This window comes from Etheostoma spectabile, unplaced genomic scaffold, assembly GCF_008692095.1.
Source record: "Etheostoma spectabile isolate EspeVRDwgs_2016 unplaced genomic scaffold, UIUC_Espe_1.0 scaffold00018900, whole genome shotgun sequence".
Taxonomy (NCBI): domain Eukaryota; kingdom Metazoa; phylum Chordata; class Actinopteri; order Perciformes; family Percidae; genus Etheostoma; species Etheostoma spectabile.
Genome location: NW_022604553.1, coordinates 1 through 18,520, shown reverse-complemented (window position 1 = coordinate 18,520; position 18,520 = coordinate 1). Strand labels below are relative to the sequence as shown.

The 18,520-nt window shown below is 40.4% G+C and overlaps 9 non-coding genes across 9 annotated transcripts; 4 read left to right on the top strand and 5 right to left on the bottom strand.

Moving 5' to 3' along the window:
- Window positions 1-4,930: 4,930 nt before the first annotated feature.
- Window positions 4,931-5,002, bottom strand: trnam-cau (transfer RNA methionine (anticodon CAU)). Its single transcript has one exon. It is a non-coding gene; the product is annotated as a tRNA-Met (tRNA).
- Window positions 5,003-5,545: 543 nt separating this feature from the next.
- trnaf-aaa (transfer RNA phenylalanine (anticodon AAA)) lies at window positions 5,546-5,627 on the top strand. The gene has a single exon. It is a non-coding gene; the product is annotated as a tRNA-Phe (tRNA).
- Window positions 5,628-5,979: 352 nt separating this feature from the next.
- On the bottom strand, window positions 5,980-6,051 carry trnag-ucc (transfer RNA glycine (anticodon UCC)). The gene has a single exon. It is a non-coding gene; the product is annotated as a tRNA-Gly (tRNA).
- A 2,757-nt stretch (window positions 6,052-8,808) lies between these two features.
- trnas-aga (transfer RNA serine (anticodon AGA)) lies at window positions 8,809-8,889 on the top strand. Its single transcript has one exon. It is a non-coding gene; the product is annotated as a tRNA-Ser (tRNA).
- Window positions 8,890-10,240: 1,351 nt separating this feature from the next.
- trnay-aua (transfer RNA tyrosine (anticodon AUA)) lies at window positions 10,241-10,328 on the top strand. Its single transcript is given in 2 exon segments — window positions 10,241-10,277; window positions 10,293-10,328. It is a non-coding gene; the product is annotated as a tRNA-Tyr (tRNA).
- Window positions 10,329-11,344: 1,016 nt separating this feature from the next.
- Window positions 11,345-11,432, top strand: trnay-gua (transfer RNA tyrosine (anticodon GUA)). The gene is given in 2 exon segments: window positions 11,345-11,381; window positions 11,397-11,432. It is a non-coding gene; the product is annotated as a tRNA-Tyr (tRNA).
- Window positions 11,433-13,696: 2,264 nt separating this feature from the next.
- trnaq-cug (transfer RNA glutamine (anticodon CUG)) lies at window positions 13,697-13,768 on the bottom strand. Its single transcript has one exon. It is a non-coding gene; the product is annotated as a tRNA-Gln (tRNA).
- A 1,156-nt stretch (window positions 13,769-14,924) lies between these two features.
- On the bottom strand, window positions 14,925-14,997 carry trnav-cac (transfer RNA valine (anticodon CAC)). Its single transcript has one exon. It is a non-coding gene; the product is annotated as a tRNA-Val (tRNA).
- A 459-nt stretch (window positions 14,998-15,456) lies between these two features.
- On the bottom strand, window positions 15,457-15,544 carry trnay-aua (transfer RNA tyrosine (anticodon AUA)). The gene is given in 2 exon segments: window positions 15,457-15,492; window positions 15,508-15,544. It is a non-coding gene; the product is annotated as a tRNA-Tyr (tRNA).
- Between the last annotated feature and the right edge of the window lie 2,976 nt (window positions 15,545-18,520).

Here is an 18,520-nt window from a genome sequence, read left to right as displayed (position 1 = left end):
TCTTGCCCATTCTTCCTTGAAAAACAGCTCGAGCTCAGTGAGGTTGGATGGAGAGCGTTTGTGAACAGCAGTTTTCAGTTCTTTCCACAGATTCTCGATTGGATTCAGGTCTGGACTTTGACTTGGCCATTCTAACACCTGGATACGTTTATTTGTGAACCATTCCTTTGTAGATTTTGCTGTATGTTTGGGATCATTGTCTTGTTGGAAGGCAAGGCAAGGCAGCTTTATTTGTATAGCAAATTTCAGCAACAGGGCAATTCTAAGTGTTTTACACAAAATCAGTTAAACAGATAAAACACAAGTAAAAACAGTTAAAAATCATGAGCATTAAAAACTGATAAAACACATGAATAGACAGTTAAAAAATAGACACATAAAACACAAGAATAAAAGTTACAGTGCAGCATAAGAAATTTAAAGAAATGAGCAGTCATTTAAAGAAAGGCAGCATCAAAAAGAAGGTCTTCAGCCTTGATTTAAAAGAACAGAGTAGCAGCGGATCTACAGGTTTCTGGGAGTTTATTCCAGATATGAGGAGCATAGAAACTGAAAGCTGCTTCACCCTGTTTAGTTCTGACTCTGGGGACAGAAAGTAGACCTGTCCCAGATGACCTGAGAGGTCTGGGGGGGTCATAGTGTAGTAGCAGATCAGAAATGTATTTTGGACCTAAACCGTTAGGTGATTTATAAACTAGCAAGAGTACTTTGAAATCAATTCTTTGAGGCACAGGAAGCCAGTGTAAAGACTTCAGAACTGGAGTGATGTGATCCAGTCTCTTGGTCTTAGTGAGGACCCGAGTAGCAGCGTTCTGAATCAGCTGTAGCTGTCTGATTGATTTTTTAGGGAGACCTGTAAAGACACCGTTACAGTAGTCAAGTCTACGGAAGATGAAAGCATGGACCAGTTTTTCCAAGTCCTGTTGACACATAAGTCCTTTAACGCTTTATATATTCTTAAGGTGATAGTAGGCTGATTTTGTAATTGTCTTAATGTGGCTGTTAAAGTTCAGGTCCGAGTCCATGACTACACCCAGATTTCTGGCTTTGTCTGTTGTTTTTAACATTCTTGTTTGAAGCTGAGAGCAAACTTTCAATTGTTCCTCTTTTGCTCCAAAAACAACCACCTCAGTTTTTCCTTCATTTAATTTCAGAAAGTTCTGGCACATCCAGTCGTTAATTTGTTCGATGCACTTAGTCAGTTTTTGTATTGGACTATAGTTCCCTGGTGATAAGGTTATGTAAATTTGTGTGTCGTCCGCATAACTATGGTAACTTATTTTGTTGTTCTCCATAATCTGGGCCAGTGGGAGCATGTAGATGTTAAACAGAAGAGGCCCCAGAATAGAGCCTTGGGGAACTCCACACGTCATATTTGTATGCTCAGATGTATAATTACCTATTGTCACAAAGTAATCCCTATTCTGTAAATAGGATTCAAACCAGTTTAGTACTGAGCCAGAAAGTCCTACCCAGTTTTCCAATCGGTTTAGTAATATGTCATGGTCTACCGTGTCAAATGCCGCACTGAGATCAAGTAATACTAAGATTGAAATTTTGCCACTATCTGTGTTAAGGTGGATGTCATTAAAAACTTTGACGAGAGCCGTGGATAACTGCCTCCTGAGCCTGCCAACATCAAGGAATGCCACACAGCTAATGAGCAAGCTACAGGTCCTCCGAGCCTCCGGAGGGTTGGAGCTGCGCCACTGGGCCAGTAATGTTTCCAGCGTAGTTAATCACCTGCCAAAAGAGGCCAGATCAGACAACCTTGATCTCTGGCTTACTGAAGAGGTAGCAGAGGCTGCAGTGTACAGTGTACACAGTGTACAAACAACATAATTAGGCCAAATGAACAGAAATGGCTGATGAATGAACTTTGTGTATATTGTGACTTAAACTCGAATTTAATTTATCATCTTTAGTCTGTGTTAACGTAACATGCCTTTTTCATTTGCAACCAGGGTTTAATGGGTAGACATGATGCAAACAGAGGTAATCTCTGCAACAACAACGTGCTGTTGGGAATTGAACCCAGGATCACCTGTTTACTAGACAGGCACTTTAACCAACTAAGCCACAGCACCTCTGGGTGTCAACCCAGATGCCCGGCCATGTTGGAGGAACTCGGTGTAAACACCTGAACGGATTACAGTGCAGTATTGTGCACTTTGGATACTTTGTGAATGTAGCCATGTCTAAACAACAGAAAAGCATCCAAGATGCAAAGGCATTTAGGGAAGGATGATATTTCGAAAAATTACAGTTTATTGGCGGTGCAGATCCTTACGAGTTGGCTCCCTCTTCTTAGATCCATAACGACCCGGTGATTCTTCCTTCAGTTGCATATCCCGATATAGTCAACTAATATCAAATAATTTATTTATTAATTTTCATACCAGCAGCATCAAAGATGTTGAAATCAGGGCTGGAAAAATGACAAGAACAGCTCTCACAATGCAAGTTACAGAGTGACAACAGTTCTGGTGAATACAATCAGTAATACACTTCCTTATATCCAGTGCCCCCAGAGGAAAATAAACCTTGTTTGGAAAACAGTTTAATCTCAAACACAACAATTAGTGGACCTTAGGCAGACAGTTGGAGCTCTTACGTATTTCTGAACCTGCCCCTTGTGTGTCAAGTTTCTTGACCGGTCATTCTATCTCAGCTGAAAAAGGACATCTTGTCTCTAGGATGGGCTATGGTCTCGACCTGGGACCTGCTATGATAAACACTGCTTTAGACAACTGTTTCTGTAACAAACCCAGTTGTCTTCCATCAAGGAAACACACATATGACAGATACAGAAGTCATATACTCTGAGAGGCATTGGAGATCTTATCATGAATAATTAATATGAAAATCATTGGTTAAATGTAATTTTCCCATTACAAGCCATATCGTTTTCAGGTTCGGTACAGACATGGAAAGAAGAATGTCATTGCTGACTCTGATGAGTAACGGTTTTAAGGGGGAGGGTGTGTGACGAAGTGGGTTTGCTCACCACTTGTCCCATACAGGTCATTAGTAAAGTAAACACACAGTCACGTTAGTTTCAGTTCCATTTTATTAGGTTGCAAGTTGAAACATGGTTTTCCCTGTCTTGTTTGTTCCTTTGTTCAGTTCCACCACGCAGGACAATTGGTTGGGGAGGGGCCGGCCTAAGTATTTCCTGTTTTATAGGAATAGGGTGGTCATGGATGACATCACCGGGCCAAACCAAGTAGAGGGTTTCCTTTTGTATAGGAATGTTTATTTTGGTTGTTTTTGGTCATTGTATAAAAAAGGTATGCAAAATCCTGACCTGTTTTGTAGTCAGCAGGATAGGAGGGAACTGGTGACCAAGTTCCATAGGTTAAGAGATGGCAAGGTATTAAGGTTTGGAGTAGATCAACCTGCTTTAGGATGGGATGGACTTAAGCAGTGGGGTGGGAATTAACAACCCTATGTAAATGGGGGGATTTGTGCTCCTGGGAGGAGAGAGGGAGGTGAGGCTGTGCTGCCAGGAGCATGTGCCTGTTATTGCTACTATTAGTTTAATGTGCCACTGGCTTTAAGTTTGATGGGTTAATTATCCGTGTACTGCAGACCATGGAAATAAACTAATCACCTTTGAAAATGTGCAATGTTCGAGTCTGCCAACCTACCGCCATCCTACCCACTCTGGCTAACTCTCCACGAATGTGTAAAACTAAAAAGAAGACATACAAGACCAAAAACAAACAAATTAACTGCAGCTATTCTGATATTCCTGACCAGGCTGATGCCGGTTGGCCAGTAACCCCCCCCCCCCCCCCAAAATCATCAGTGTCCCGTATCAAAACCAAAAACAATACACAAGTGCATGAACAGGTATTAATTACAAATGATTACAATAATACAGTACCAATGCAATAATGAATGGGTACAACATGAACACATGATTTAGGAAACGTTGCTGGTTTTCAGCCCTAAAGTGGATCAGCTGCTGTGTCCTCCTGTGTGATACAGGACGGTATATGTAAAGCCCGTAGCGATGTATCATAGACCGGTAATATTAAAATATATAGTCTATGCGATTTATACAGTCCATTTAAGGCAGAGAAATGCGGGACTGTTGTAAAAATCAACGTTAACGTTAGTGGTTAGCGATTGGCGTTAGCATAGCAAGCTAGCGATTTTTAAAAAGTTTCAGTTAGGAACATGGTTGCAAGCATGTATGGACAGGACTGTATAGACCACAAAACAAGACTGTTGTAATTTTTAAATCAATTCTTTAAGCCGAAAATACCAGAAATGCGTCTCTCTGGTTGATGCGGCAGCCATTGTTGCCTGTTGCACATTGTATATCGCTACCCCTCGGTTTCAAGTAAGATGGCATTCTCCCTTGATTTTCTTCATTCATTGTCTATGGTTCCTAGGGCCATACAGCCCTTACCCCTCGATCAAAAACATTATTGGGACAGCACTCACGTGAACGCTCAAGACGTAGGGAAAGGGGTAGGGGTAAGATAGAGAAATGAGATTCAGCCTAAGACCTCTTGTGTTAATCTGACTGATGGGGTTATGGAACATAGTGGTAGACCAAGGCCTCCTGTGGTAATCTGACTTGAAGGGTTTTGGAGCGTAGTGTTAGACTAAGACCTCCAGACACAAACTAAGCAGCATGCTTTCCCTTTTATATCTCAGGCTATTGTAGACAGCACAACAACCACTTCAAACATACACATTTTACAGTTTTTATTGTACTTTATCTATACAATATTAATGCTCCAGTTTTAATGGGTGTTATAGCGGGTATGAGCACTCTAATTTCCATTTTAATGGATGAAATAAACATAACATAAGGACTGTACCCTTCAGCAGGAGGAAACATTTCACAAACAGATGCATTGTTAATTTTCAACAGCCTGGGAGTGGACTTCATATGGAGACAAAGCATAGCAATTAGCAGAGGATGGTTTCGATCCATCGACCTCTGGGTTATGGGCCCAGCACGCTTCCGCTGCGCCACTCTGCTCTGCCAGACAAGGCCACAGGTTCAAATAAGCAGGTAAATCACCGTAGTTTTAGATGTTTAAATGTGCGCACAAGAAAGCTAAGAGATTACTGTGGGGAAATGGAGACTGGCTAGGTTAACTGAAGATTTTAAACATTGTAAAAAATGTATGAAACATATGAACACGTTAAACATATACGGGCATATAATATATACCTACAGTCTCAGTCTTTGGATGGTATAGGTAGCGTATCGCTACCGTGACGGCTGACATGCGCCCCGTCACAGTTACCAACAATTTTGTTAATGAATGAGTATTTCACATTGAACACTTACGATTGGGTGGTCGTTAAAAACAGGGCATTGCGAGTACAGATATAAAATCTAGAGTCAGAAAGGGGTACATATCACAATCCCAAAATCAGAATCTCCACATATCACAAAACTGTTGCGTGGGGCCTTAGGTATTTGCTTGTATTACATCAAGTTTTCCAATAACATTAACAAGCATAACATTGATTATGGTGCCTGTGTTTGTCATGATGTGAAAAGTTGATAGTTGCAGTTAGTGTGGCCGAGTGGTCTAAGGTGCTGGATTAAAGCTTCAGTCTCTCTGGAGGCGTGGGTTCAAATCCCACCACTGCCATTTGCATATATTACATAGCTGGAAGGCAACCAATGTGATATCTTAGAGCTGTGGCATTTGGCCTGAACTTGGTGGAGTAACTAGAATCATCCATCAATAACTTTGCTGAGATTGTTCCTTGTTAACCTGAGGTTCAACGAGGTGAAACCTTCCTTTCCAGCACTTTGGACTAGAACATCAACAAATAATTGTGATAATTAATCGTGATCTCCATATTGATCAAAGTAATTGTTGTTATCACTTTGGCCATAATCATGCGTCTCAAAGAGATTTTATCAAACCAGGTTGGGCAGGTAACCTTTCTGCTGACTTCTTGTAAAAAAAGAAAGTACAACAACCCAAAAACAGTTACTGCGATGGCTGGGAATCGAACCCAGGCCAACTGCTTGGAAGGCAGCTATGCTCACCACTATACCACCATCGCTGGACAATGTAATGTTCACTTCAAATCTTGTAATACATTTGGGCATTGAGACTGGTTCAAACCCTGCTCGAAGGTGCAGTCTTTTCCAGAGTTTCCCTTCAGGGATCAATAAAGAATTTCTGATTCTGATGTAGAGATGGACAGACAACCCAAAAGTATAATACTTCTTGCCGAGACATAACAAGAAACAAAAAAACTGACTATTGTAAGTAATGAATGGCTTCATGAATAGACAACCATCATCCCAATGTATGCCATTAACAGTCTATGAGTGGTCAATTAGAGTCCAATTACCTTCTTTGGAGCAACTCCTTTTTCCTCCAGATAGAGCTCATTCAGCATTAGAAAGTACCAGTTAGTGCTGAATATCTATTCCAAAACTCCCATTCTTTTATTTATTTAGCTAGCGGTGGACAACTGGTGAAATGTACTTGCTCTGCATGTGTTAGTGTCTGATGATGAACTCACAACCAAGACAACCCCAAAGAGAAGCACTTATGAACACAATGATCATCAGTGTCTTTATTTGAGGTAATCTGAATGTGATTACAATGACATCTTAAAGATGAACTGAACTGAAAAACTAACTTTTGATAACTTGTTGGTTATGGTAATTACAAATGAATTACACTAAAAAAAATTGTTTTAAAAATCAATATAGCTTTTTTTTAAGCAACACAAAAATTGCATTTGTTAGTATTAGAACGCTGACAATATCGATGACGTCACTGGCATGGTAGGACGCATTTGAGCCTGTGAGGGACAGGCCTGTAGTGTCTGACTACCACCACATGGAGGACAATCAGTTTCAGGCTCCACTGAAGTACAGGATCGCCTCGGGGGGAGTGACAGTGACCGGTGTGTGTGGGCGCAGCTTACTGTCATGCACTCTCCTTTATTGTATTCAAGCACATTATGCATTTTAGGAAATAGACTGCTTATATATCGTGTCCATTTAGAGAAAATAGAAAAAACATGGTTAAGGTCCTGTTCGTTTACGAAAATAGAGGCAGATAAATGGAAAATGTAATTGGACGCATTAATCTATGGGATCGCTTGTTAACTGCACGTAGGAGCGTTACCCCAGTTTGACTATAGATGCGCGGAGGAGTCTGAAGTTTTGCGGAGTTGGCAGATTTTTACAATGGAACTAGCAGCTGTTTCTGCATCAACAATGTGCCCTGAGACGGCGAACATCAGCTAGCTTCAGGGTGATTAGAGAGGGATGTTGGATTCTGTGGTTTAGCTGAGACGCGGACATCAGCTAGCTTCAGGGCTAGTAGAGGAACGTTGGGTTCTGTGGTTTAGCTAGCGGCTAACATCCGCTAGCTTCAGGGGGAGTAGAGGGACGTTGGATTCTGTGGCTTAGTTAGCGGGTAACATCCACTAGCTTCAGGGGGAGTACAGGGATGCTGGATTCTGTGGCTTAGTTAGCGGCTAACATCCACTAGCTTCAGGGGGAGTACAGGGACGTTGGATTCTGTGGCTTAGTTAGCGGCTAACATCCACTAGCTTCAGGGGGAGTAGAGGGACGCTGGATTCTGTGGCTTAGTTAGCGGCTAACATCCACTAGCTTCAGGGGGAGTACAGGGACGTTGGGTTCTGTGGTTTAGCTAGCGGCTAACATCCGCTAGCTTCAGGGGGAGTGGAGGGACGCTGGATTCTGTGGCTTAGTTAGCGGCTAGTAAACGCATTATTATCGTCGGAGTATGGGTTTATTTCTACAGTCTATGGTCGGAGTGCTAGCTTGTGGAGTTTGTCATAAGAGCTGCCATCGTATTAGCTGCTAGCCCTTTCCCTCGGTTGGATCGTTGGTATCTAGCTTGGTGTTGTGTCTCAGTAATGCCCAGTGTGTCAGTCTCTGTTTTGTTGAACGCTATTAAGCCGACACGTTGGGCTTTATTTTTGTAAGTGAATATGTTCGTGTTTTGAGTGACAACAACGTTACACCCAGCCCTTTGCCTAGTAGACTTGATAGTATGCCGATAACAGGTAACCATAGCTCCCTCTCTGTTCTCTGCCTGCCGTGAGAGTTTCAGCGCCCGGTCTGCGGCAGGTAGCATCGGGGGTGTTACTTGCCGGTGGTCTATCGGTCTGCCCTGCACTGGAGCCTGCAGGCCTCAGGTTTCAGTCTGTTGGACTTAACCTCTCCAGTGACGCTGTTGTATCAGAAGCACAGCTTTCCATATAGTCTGTCGCTAAAAAATGCTAGACTCAAAATCCAGGGGCTGTCGGAGGGCTAGCCCGTTTTAAGGCAGCTAGATGCTAGCCATGAGTTGAGGACTGTTTTTTTCCTTGTCAAAGGTAGCCTGTGGAAATGTGTTGTAACCCCAGCTGCCTTAGCCCTATACAGTTCCTTACTGCAGCCAGGGGCAATACATTATGACCCCCCTAGACGTCTTTCTTTCCGTTTCCCCAGCCATATGTCCGCTAGCATCCAACTCTTTGTATGGTGTTCTTATGGCTGCGCTGCTAGTGCTAGTTAGCCGCGGAGTAGCTTACCATGCCAGTGACGTAGTAGATTGTGGAATTCCAACATGGCGGCGCCCATGTTACAAAAACAACACTTTCAACTTGCCATTTTATCCCCTTTAACAAATTCACCCATTTTAATAATAGTACCAGTGAGAAGAAATAAAATACATCTGTTATATCACCATTATTCAAATTCCAGTTCAGTTCCTCTTTAAGTTACAGTCTTAACCAATAGAAACGTTTATGAACATTTGTGCAAACAGGTAGAGAGCTACTTGTCACGTTGTCGTGGCCGAGTGGTTAAGGCGATGGACTAGAAATCCATTGGGGTCTCCCGCGCAGGTTCAAATCCTGCCTACAACGAGCGCTGTTTTTTAAGAGTGGTAGCCAACCAATGACACATCACAGTATACCAAATCGCAGATGTGCCTTCATAAACAATATTGTCTTATCTCATAGGTACTGGAAGCAACCAGTCTCCACCAATTTATTTCTTATCAATCTGTCTTACAAGATTTGCAGTGAGCGTTGTATTGTCCAGCAGAAAGGGAACAGGTTTGTTACTTTTCGACTATGATTTATATCGTAGCATTGCAAGCATTTTGCCCAGGTTTGATTTCAAGCCACCGCATATTTCAATTTCCTTGCGGGAGTCATCCCAAAAGGATTAATAAAGATAAGTCTAAGTCTATCTCAGAAAAAAGTCAAAAGAATTTAAATATCTTCAGGGGATGTAGCTCAGTGGTAGAGCTCATGCTTTACATGTATGAGGACCTGGCATCTCCAGCAGGTATTATGGTAGAGTCTTTAAAAGAGCTGCAGTTGATATTGGGAATAAAGAACTTAGCAGTTCTTTGTATTTAAGAGGACATGAATGTGCACGAGAAACGCGATTGCAAGTACAGCGTTTTGAGAGCATCTTTAAACCGATGGATATGATTAAAACCTGTATACAGCCCAACCACTTACCAATCACATCACTGGAAAGACAGCATGACTTGAGGGTAGTGGATGTCGATTTGTCAAAATTAACTGCCAGAACATGATTTTCCTCCAGAACATTACTTTTCATGGTGCTGTCAACAATTACACCAGTTATATCATGATTCATCTCACCATGGAAATCAGGTTGAGGGCCATAATTTCTTGTTGCATCACCCTTTTCTGATTGTCTACCATTGTGTCACCAGCAAAGGAGATTAGCAGAGGATGGTTTCAATCCATCGACCTCTGGGTTAAGGGCCCAACACGCTTCCGCTGAGCCACTCTGCTGAAAATCACCCCAGATGGTATTCGAACCCACAACACCTAGCTTAGGAGGCCAGTACCTTATCCATTAGGCCACTGCAGCTTTACAATAACCAAATGCACCAGTTCAGGAGAAACACATGTACAGTTCTGGAGATGTGATGAAACAGTAACCTTGACCTTTGACTTCCAAAATCGAAATCAGTTCATCCGCGACTCCTAGTGGTTATGTATACAAAAAAAAAAGTGATTCCCTCTAGAGGTTCAGAGATCTTGCATTCACAAGAATCGGATGTACAGACATGAAGACGCAGTCACCTTGACATTGAACCTTTGACCCCCAAAATCTCATCATTGATTTACGAGTTCTTGTGAATGTTTTTGCAAAATTTGAAGAAATTCCCTCCAGGGGGTCCTGTGTCATCACATTCACAAGAATAGGAAGTGCTTTCATACATCTAATTGCCCTTCGGTAGCTCAGTTGGTAGATCGGAGGACTATAGCGACATAAAGTTGAAATCCTTTGGTCGCTGGTTCAAGTCCGGCTTGAAAGAACCCTCTTTTCAAGAGTTTCCCTTCACGGATAAATAAAGTGATTCTGATTCTGATGTAGAGATGGACAGACGACCCACAAGCATAATAAATCAAACCTAAGATCTGGTGCTAGGCGGGGATTGAACCTGTGACCTTTGAATCTACGTTAAACTTCCCTTATTTCCCAGAAACATTCCAATTTCAGCAATTAAATTTAAATCTGACTTAATAGAAACTATAAAACTCTTACATTATGTGTGTAATTTAGCATCTTTCTCATCTTTTCTCTCATTTCTTCTTTTTTCCTCCTTTTTCCTCTTCCTTTTCCTCTTTTTCCTTCTTCCCTCCCTCTTCCCCTTTTTCCTCTCCCCCCCCCCCCCCCTTACAAGGGGTAGGTGTTTCTAAAGAAAAAGAAAAAACTGATGCTGAAAACAGTGATTTTCAGGTGATTAAACACTGGCAGAAGCACATAAATGGAAGTTGTGATACGATGGTCTCGTCTATTGTTGTTTCTGAGATCAACAATAACTTGTGAAGTTGAATAGCTATTGACCCGACAATATTAGAGAAGAGCTCGCGTTGGCAGTGTAGGTAGACTATTTGGAAAATTAAGTTACTTTACACTTTAAACTGTTCCATCTCCTCTGAATCACCATCTGCAAATTTTCAAGACTCATTGGCACGCCGACCACCATCTACGGTAGGTAAATCACTGGCTAGCTATGCAGGAGTACCTAGGCAACCTTAAAACCTTAAAAAAAAAACACAACTGATGCTGAAAATAAAGTGACAGGTGGTTGGACACTGGCACAAGCACATGAATGGAAGTTATGATTCTATGGTTATTTCTGAGATAGAGACAACAAAAGGCATTCTTCAAGGGTGGTAGCAAACCAATGACTCATCACAGTATACCAAATTGCAGAGGTTTCTTCATGAACAATATTGTGTTTTCTCATAGGTACTGGAAGCCACCCGTCTCCACCAATGTCTCTCTTGGCATTTATTTTCAGAAATGCTTTGGCATTTTTATCTCCCTTTGATAGCTCAGTTGGTAGAGTGGAGGACTGTAGAGGCTTAAAGTTGAAATCCTTAGGTCGCTGGTTCAAATCCGGTTCGAAGGAGCATTTTTTTTCCAGAATTTACGTTTGGGGATCAATAAAGAATTTCTGATTCTGATGTAGAGATGGACGGATGACCCAAAAGCATATTGCTTCTTGCCAAGACATAACAAGAATAAAAAAGAGGTGGGGGAGACAGAGTTAAGCCCTGACAGAATAGAGAACTACAGACAAAAGATGTGAAATAGTGCAACCAGAGAGAGTAAGTGTGACCAGAAGAATTGGAAAAAAACTAGAACTATAAAAGACAAACCTTTCTTCAAGAAATCTTTATTGTGTTGACATGGGCCCTCATTTATGAAATGTGCTAAAACAGGTATAGGTCGGGCGTACGCCGATTCCCACCCAAAGTTTGTCATTTATCAATTTGAACGTGAGCGTAGGCTGCAAAAATTCTCACGTCTGGTCTGACCTTGTGTACTTAAGTTTACGCAGACACCCTCATCACATTTAAGAGTAAACATAACACAATATAAAACTAGAGGAAGGCGGTGCAGTACAGCTCAATCCAGCAGGGGAGAGTTCTAGCCCAACCAGGCTCCTCTCTTTACTCTGTCTTTCTTAATTACACTGTGATAGTTTTAGACTGCCGGGGGACTTCCTTTGACACACTGAGCTCCTCTCTCCTTTATCTTTCCATTTGTGTGCATTCATGTCCCAGAATTACTTCAGTCTGTGTTACCACGTTTGCAGTGAACGTTGTATTGTCCAGCAGAAAGGCAACAGGTGTGTTACTTTTCAACTATGATTTATACCGTAGCAGTGCAATCATTTTTCCCAGGTTTGATTTCCAGCCATCACAGTTGCATTTAAAGGTTTTGAAGCCATTTACAACATTAACATTACATGTTTTACCCAGATTTCTTCTTTTATTCAGTGATATTTCAATTTCCTTGCGGGAGTCATCCCAAAAGGATTAATAAAGATAAGTCTAAGTCTATCTCAGAAAAAAGTCAAAAAATCTGAAAATCTTCAGGAGATGTAGCTCAGTGGTAGAACTCATGCTTTACATGTATGAGGACCTGGCATCTCCAGCAGGTATTATGGTAGAGTCTTTAAAAGAGCTGCAAAAGATATTACCTCCTGTGGTAATGTGACTGGTTGGATTATAGAACGTAGTGGTAGACCAGATAGCAATTAGCAGAGGATGGTTTCGATCCATCGACCTCTGGGTCATGGGCCCAGCACGCTTCTCTGCTCTGCTTTACATGTCCTGGGACTGGAATATCTTCAATTCACATTTTGAAGGAAGGACCAAGGTTCCAACAGCTTACGGGTTGTAAAGTTAAACATTTAGTAGACCTTGCAACTATCTTTTATGTGAGCTTCCTGATTAATCACACATTGATTATTCACATGTAACACTTGTGATTGGCTGGTGTTTTAAAAACAGGGCATTGTGAGTACAGATTTAAACATCAGTAAGGAGTCTACCAAGTTGCCTCTTATCATTTTAGTTTGGACACCCAGTGAGGCTTACCACGATGGTTTGGACTGGTAATTTCTTGTTGCATCACCCTTTCTGATTGTCAGATGGGAAATAGACTGACAATTGGGTCAATATTGTGCAATTATCTTCAAAATGTCCAACTGTGTCCACAATTACACCTGCCAGATGGGAAATGAACTGATAACTGTCTTCATGGTCTAAATGTGTCAAATATTGCCGTACAATGCCCACATTGAGTCCAGATGTGTTGGTTCCTGATCCATGCTAAACCCCAAAAGATCAGAACTATGCCAAGGGCACCTGGATTTGGTAAAAGGTTCTCCGCAGAGGTTTTGTCTTTAATCCAAGAGACGTCTTTAGTGGGTTTTTTTACACAGAAAAGGTTGGACACAGTGCCCACTCCCCCATCCATATCTGACAATTGAAAGCTGTGGGGAAAGGGGGGTTCCAAAGCTAATAGACCATCAACAAGCAGTTCTGATGAACTATACTGGCCCATTCAGGATGAGCACTGTATACTCTGACTGCAGCAACACAAGTTCAAATTTCAGTGATCCCTAATTTTTATAGTGATTACGAGACTGAATGCAAAGTGTGTATCCCCCATGTAACTCAAAGCCTATCACTTCCAGTCAATACTGTCAAATTTGGAGCTCCTTCAATAACATTAACAAGCAGGTGACTCCTCAACATGCCCCCACTAATGTACTGTTTACAGTCTAAATGGCCAAGGACATTAAACCTGTAAGCTCACTTTAAACTAGATTTGGAAAGTTGAAAGGTTGATCTTTTTCACCGGTGCTGTGGCTTAAAAACTAGGTTCCACTGAGATTTGAACTCAGATCGCTGGATTCAGAGTCCAGAATGCTAACCATTACACCATGGAACCTTTAAACTTGCTAGAAAGGTTTTCTATGCAGTTTATTTCATAATATCCACATGTGTGACATTAAAGGCACACAAAAATAACAACAAAGATGAAAAAGCAACAATTACTGGCCAACTTAAGTCTATTTCCAGTCTGTTGATGTCTAACAAAGTGTCTGTTGCTGCAAGTGTCTGACGTGAAATGTCTCCACCTGCTGTAGAGTAAACTTAATGGCATGTCAAGTTTATTTCGTCCATAAAAATGGAAACTACAGTGCTCATACCCGCCGTAACACCCATAAAAAACAGAGTATAATACAATAAATATACTACAGTGCAAGTACATAAATACGGTAAAATAGAAACTGTAAAAAATGTACTTTTAAAGTGCTTGTTTTGCTGTCTGATAATATATGTCTGGTATAAAAGACAGAGCTGACCGCTTAGTTTGTGTCACAGGAGGTCTTAGTCTACGACTACGTTCTATAACCCTACCAGTCAGATTACAACAAGAGGTAATATCTGTTGCAGCTCTTTTAAAGACTCTACCATAATACCTGCTGGAGATGCCAGATCCTCATACATGTAAAGCATGAGCTCTACCACTGAGCTACATCCCCTGAAGATTTTCAGATTTGTACTACTTTTTTCGAGATAGACATAGACTTATCTTTATTAATCCTTTTGGGATGACTCCCGCAAGGAAATTGAAATATCACTGAATAAAAGAAGAAACCTGGGTAAAACATGTAATGTTATTGTTGTATATAGCTTCAAAACCTGTAAATGCAACTGTGGTGGCTGGAAATCAAACCTGGGCAAAATGATTGCACTGCTACGATATAAATCATAGTCAAAAAGTAACACACCTGTTGCCTTTCTGCTGGACAATACAACGTTCACTGCAAATTTGTAACTCAGACTGAAAATAAATGTTAAGAAATACATTCATGTATTTCCTGTACCTATGAGATAACACAACATTGTTAATGAAGGCACATCTGCGTTTTTTTATACTGTGATGAGTCATTGGTTTGTTAGCACCCTTAAAGATTGCCTTTCGTTGTCTCAATCTCAGAAATAACTACAGAATCACAACTTCCATTCATGGCTTGTGCCAGTATTCAACCATCTGAAAGTCACTGTATTTCCAGCATCAGTTGTGTTTTTAAAACTCCTGCCCCGTGTGAGGGTTGAACTCACGACCTTCAGATTGTGAGACTGACGCGCTGCCTACTGCGCCAACGAGGCTATGAAAAACACTTTCGATGGTGGGAAGATTTCGTAAAAACTAACAATTTGGTCTTCAATCTTAATAAAAACAATGTATGTGGAGACCTATGCACTCCACATACATTGCCGAACTTTGCGTAGGAATCGGCGTACGCCCGTCCTACGCCGGTTTTAGGTCGTATGCACGTTTCAGAAATGAGGTTCAATGTGAGCACAATAAAGATTTCTTGAAGAAAGGTTTGTACTTTAAAGTTCTAGTTTTATTCCAATTCTTCTGGTCACACTTGGCACTATTTCACATCTTTTGTCTGTAGTTCTCTATTCTGTCAGGGCTTAACTCTATCTCCGCCGCCTGTTTTTTTGTTTCTTGTTATGTCTTGGCAAGAAGTATTATGCTTTTGGGTCGTCCGTCCATCTCTACATCAGAATCAGAAATTCTGATTGATCCCTGAAGGGAAACTCTGGAAAAAAACCTTCTCCTTCGAGCCGGATTTGAACCAGCAACCTAAGGATTTCAGCTTGATGCCTCTATAATCCTCCATTTTACCAACTGAGCTATCGAAGGGAGATAGGACATTACACACACTTCCTATTCTTGTGAATGTGATAACACAGGACCCCCTGGAGGGACTTTCAGTGATAGAGAGCGTTTTCAGTCTCAACGCCCAGATGTATTACAAGATTTGAAGTAAACATTGTATTGCCAAGTGATGGTGGTAAAGTGGTGAGCGTAGCTACCTTCCAAGCAGTTGACCTGGGTTCGATTCCCAGCCATTGCAGTAGCTTTCTTTGAGTTGAGTTGCTTTTTTTACAAGAAGTCAGCTGAAAGGTTACTTGCCCAACCTGGTTTGATAAAATCTCTTTTAGTAGCATGGTTATGGCCAAAATGATAATGACAAATACTTTGATCCATATGGAGATCAAATTACTTGTGGATTTCTTCTCCAAAGTGCTGGAAGGAAGTTTTCACCAATTGTTGAACCTCAGGTTAAAAAGGAGCAATCCCAACACCCATCCAGTGATTGATGGATGATTCTATTTACTTCACCCAGTTCAGGCCAAATGACACAGCTGTAACCACACTGGTTGGCTTCCATATGCCTATAGCAGTGGAGGGATTTGAACCCACGCCTCCAGAGAGACTGGAGCCTTAATCCAGCACCTTAGACCACTTGGCCACACTACCTGCAATTGTCAACTTTCCACATCATGACAAACACAGGGACCGTAACTAACGGTATGCTTGTAAATGTTATTGGGAAAAAACCTTTGCAAGGAAAAGCCAATACTTTATTAAATATGTTATCACACTTTGACATTTTTCTCTGGCATTGATTATTAGAAAATTGGTAATAGCATTAAGTGAGTACGTTTCGGTGTTTTTGAATATGGGCTGAGCATTTACCATTTACCTGGTCTAAACTTGTGAACATCTTCTTTTGCATATTCACTGTAAAAGAGCCATTACCGGTAATAGTTAAAGCAGATAAAAACCTAAAGAACAATCAAAAGCTTCAAGATAAAACTTACTTAAATTACAGATCAGGGTATGACTTTTATTCATTTTTTGTCATACTAAACTATGACTGTCATGATTTTTTGTCATACTATACTATAACTTTTAAGAATTTTTTACATGCTATACTATGACTTTTTCAACATACTACGGCCTTTTTTGAAAATGGGAATTAGCTCAAATGGTAGAGCGCTTGCTTAGCATGCGGGAGGTAGTGGGATAAATGCCCGCATTCTCCAGAGGACTGTAGGTTCTTCTTGTTTTACAAGAATACAAATTTGGATTTTTTATGACATACTACACTACGACTTTTTATGAATATTTAGACATAGTATACTATGACTTTTTATGACAATTTATGAATATTTTGTCATACTATACTATGACTTCTATAACTTTTTGACATGTTATACTATACCTTTTTATGAATATTTCGACATCCTATACTATGAATTGTTTTCAACATACTATGCTATGAATTTTTTGACATACTATACTACGACTTTTTATGAATTTTTATGAATTTTTGACACACTATACTATGATTTTTTATGAATTTTTAAGAATTTTCAACATACTCTACTATAACTTTTTATGACTTTTTATGAGTTTTTGACATACTATGGCTTTTATGTAAAGAGGAATTAGCTCAAATGGTAAAGCGCTTGCTTAGCATGCGAGAGGTAGCGGGATCAACGCCCGCATTCTCCAGAGGAATTTAGATTCTTCTTGTTTTACAACAAGAACTACAAGTTTGGACTTTTTATGACATACTACACTACGACTTTCTATGAATATTTAGACATACTATACTATGACTTTTTATGACATTTTATGAATATTTTGTCATACTATACTATGGCTGTATGAATTTTGACATATTATACTATAACTTTTTATGAATATTTTGACATCCTATACTATGAATTTTTTCAACATACTATGCTATGAATTTTTTGATATACTATAATATGACTTTTTATGAATTTTTATGAATTTTCGACATACTGTACTATAACTTTTTATGACTTTTTATGAATTTTTGACATACTATGGCTTTATTTGAAAGGGGACTTAGCTCAAATGGTAGAGCGCTTGCTTAGCATGCGAGAGGTAGTGGGATCAGCGCCCGCATTCTCCAGAGGACTTTAGATTCTTCTTGTTTTACAACAAGATTTATAAATCTGGACTTGTTACGACATACTACACTACGACTTTTTAGGAATATTTCGACATACTATGCTATGATTTTATGACTTTTTAGGAATTTTAGGAATATTTCGACATAATAGTATGTAGTAGTATAGTGCTGGGGTTTGGGTAGTTCTGGTGCCAGATGAATGCATTTTACTAGTGGTAGGAAGTATTGTGAAATAGCCTGTCTCTGCATTTGTTCAGATATATGACAGATGATGAACTCACTACCAAGACAACCCCAAAGAGAAGCACTTATGAACACAATAACTCATCAGTGTCTCCATTTGAGATGATCTGAATATGATAACAATGACATCCATTTCATTTAGAGTCTGTAGCATTGTCATGTTAACTGCCCCAACAAGTAGCACTTACTGAATTCAACATTCAAGTCAATGCTAAAGTTAGAGTAATAGGATGACTTAGAAAAAATTCAGCATTGTTTAACCATGAACCAAGGAGAATATCCCTTTTAAACATTCTTTATGGAGGAAATCCTGGACTTTAGAGGTCAGCAAAACTATCACCCTAACAGTAGCACTTACTGCATACATAACTCAAGGGCAGTGCTTATGCTTGGGTAGTTCTGGTGCCAGATAAATGCATTTACTAGTGTTGGGAAGAATTGGAAATAGCCTGCTCTTGCATTTGTTCAGAGTATGACAGATGATGAACTCCACTACCAAGACAGTCCCCAAAGGACGCACTTATGACACAATAATTATCAGTGTCTCCATTGGCGGTGATCTGATGTGATTACAATGACATCCATCTTCAGTTAGATATTTTAGCATTGCCATGTTCAACTACCCCAACAAGTAGCACTTA